The sequence below is a fragment of the Orbicella franksi genome, unplaced genomic scaffold, assembly GCF_964199315.1.
Source record: "Orbicella franksi unplaced genomic scaffold, jaOrbFran1.1 SCAFFOLD_98, whole genome shotgun sequence".
In the NCBI taxonomy this organism is placed as follows: Eukaryota; Metazoa; Cnidaria; class Anthozoa; order Scleractinia; family Merulinidae; genus Orbicella; species Orbicella franksi.
This window is the reverse complement of record NW_027670788.1, coordinates 47,501-50,000: the sequence shown is the minus strand read 5'-3', so window position 1 is coordinate 50,000 and position 2,500 is coordinate 47,501. Positions and strand designations below refer to the sequence as shown.

Sequence of the window (2,500 nt, the reverse complement as noted above, 5' to 3'; positions counted from 1 at the left end):
CTCATGCGTCCCAAGGTGCCAAGGAGGACAAGAACCTCCAAGGCACTACCGATAGCAAATTCTAATGTTTCTGGAGATAAATCCTTTGCAGACGACTTAAATAAAGAACGGGGTATTGTAAGTTGTAGAGTAGCCTTGTTGCTACGATCTTCTGAGATTAAGCCTTTGTTCTAAGATTTGTTAAAAACATGTCTTTTTTTTTTCTTGAAGTCCAAGAAGGCTCCCCTCGTCTGCCACTGGCCGGAGGGTGCCAAGGAAGAAGTGGTGCCTGCAGGCTTGGGCTAGCTTGTGGCAGCCGAGTGATGTAAAGGAGGCCACGTCTGGTCTGGGACGTGACTGTGAATTTTTTTTTTAAAGTCCAAAAGGCCTCCCCTCGCTTGGGAGCTGGCAGTGGAAATTTTTCTAAGTCCGAAAGGCTCCTCTCGTTTGAAATGGTTTGACTCGGGGAGCCTTTTGGAGTGCTTGAAATTTTTGGGCCAGGTCCCTTTCGGACGGTTTACTTTGTGGACTTGTCGTAATTTGATTGGAAAGATGTTTGGGCAATTGGGCTTTGGTTTTTTGGTTTTTGTTTTATTGGCTTTTGAGTGGGGGAGCCTTTTGGACTTAGGGTTAGCGATAGGGTAAGCCTAGGGTTAGAGTTTAGGGTTAGGGTTAGCGTTAGGGTAACCCTAGGGTTAGAGTTTAGGGTTAGGGTAAGAGTTAGGGTGAAGGTTAGGGTTAAACTTGGCTAAACTTGGCGCCTGCACGTAACTTAAGCTGGCCAATAGTTTCCCGCAAAAAGTTTTGAAAATGGTGAAAATCTTAAGGGTGCTTATACTATAGGGACCGACACCCTGTTTTAATTTAGTAGAACACACGCCCTCTATGATGATGGTGACAGCGCCAAACCTGGCACCTGCACGTAACTCGAGCTGGCCAATCGTTTCCCGCAAAAAGTTTTGAAAATGGTGAAAATCTTAAGGGTGCCTATAGAACAGGGGGACCGACGCCCAGTTTTAAGATAGTGTAGCACACCCCCCTTAACGATGATGTGACAGCGCAAAATCTTGCGCCTGCACGTAACTCGAGCTGGCCAATCGTTTCCCGCAAAAAGTTTTGAAAATGGTGAAAATCTTAAGGGTGCTTATAGAATAGGGGACCGACGCCCAGTTTTAAGATAGTGTAGCACACCCCCTTAACGATGATGTGACAGCGCCAAACTTGGTGCCTGCACGTAACTCGAGCTGGCCAATTGTTTCCCGCAAAAAGTTTTGAAAATGGTGAAAATCTAAGGGTGCTTATAGAATAGGGGACCGACGCCCAGTTTTAAGATAGTGTAGCTCACCCCCCTTAACGATGATGTGACAGCGCGAAACTTGGCGCCTGCACTAACTCGAGCTGGCCAATCGTTTCCCGCAAAAAGTTTTGAAATGGTGAAAACCTTAAGGGTGCTTATAGAATAGGGGGACCGACGCCCAGTTTTAAGATAGTGTAGAACACCCCCTTAACGATGATGTGACAGCGCCAAACTTGGTGCATGCACGTAACTCGAGCTGGCCAATTGTTTCCCGCAAAAGTTTTGAAAATGGTGGAAAATCTTAAGGGTGCTTATAGAATAGGGGGACCGACGCCCAGTTTTAAGATAGTGTAGCTCACCCCCCTTAACGATGATGTGACAGCGCGAAACTTGGCGCCTGCACGCAATTCGAGCTGGCCAATCGTTTCCCGCAAAAAGTTTAGAAAATGGTGAAAACCTTAAGGGTGCTTATAGAATAGGGGGACCGACGCCCAGTTTTAAGATAGTGTAGAACACCCCCTTAACGATGATGTGACAGCGCCAAACTTAGCGCCTGCACGTGACTCGAGCTGGCCAATAGTTTCCTGCAAAAAGTTTTGAAAAAGTGTAAAATCCCAATTTTGCGCTCTTTAGGGTGTGGTCTTTGAGCTTCGGGTTTTCGTCACGAAAATTTCGGCAATCATCGGTCATCTTCGTGGAAATCTCTTCGTTTTCGTAACTCTGACATGGTGACGCATGTTTGGAATGCCATGGGGAGCGCTTTGGAGCAGTTTTGAAAATCGAAATTTTCGAAATTTTTCTAAGTGTCTAAACTTGGTTGGGGAATAGACGTTTCGGGTTATAATGTAGGCAGGCATCGGGAAAGACCGAAAGAGCAATTGAGCTGTATCGGTCCGTAACAGTAAGCCCTGCTCGGTAATGTGTTCTCGGGTACGAAAGGAGGGTATTTGGAGGAAAAAGGAGCAAAGTCGACTAAACTTGCTCGGTCGGTAGCATGAAATGACTGAACTTGTAGCCAAGTTGTCTCGGTGTGGACAACGAGAGAACGGATGGATTGTTGTACCTGATGCCTTTGGCCAAGAATAGCGGCTTAGATTCGGAAGAATCATTCTTCCCCAATGTATCTTGTCGGCATTCCGTGGACTTGGGCTGTCTCACTGGTATGCCGGAAGCTTACTAGGGTGAAGCAGTGGAAAGACGTGGCAAAGAGAGAACGGGTTTCCC

General features: G+C 46.7%; 1 non-coding gene across 1 annotated transcript in view; it reads left to right on the top strand.

The window, feature by feature from the left end:
* Nucleotides 1-181, top strand: part of LOC145474957 (large subunit ribosomal RNA) — a 3,630-nt gene extending 3,449 nt beyond the window's left edge. The window contains exon 1 of the ribosomal RNA XR_014045894.1: nucleotides 1-181. This exon is cut by the window's left edge and continues 3,449 nt beyond it. This is a non-coding gene — a ribosomal RNA (large subunit ribosomal RNA).
* Nucleotides 182-2,500: the final 2,319 nt, after the last annotated feature.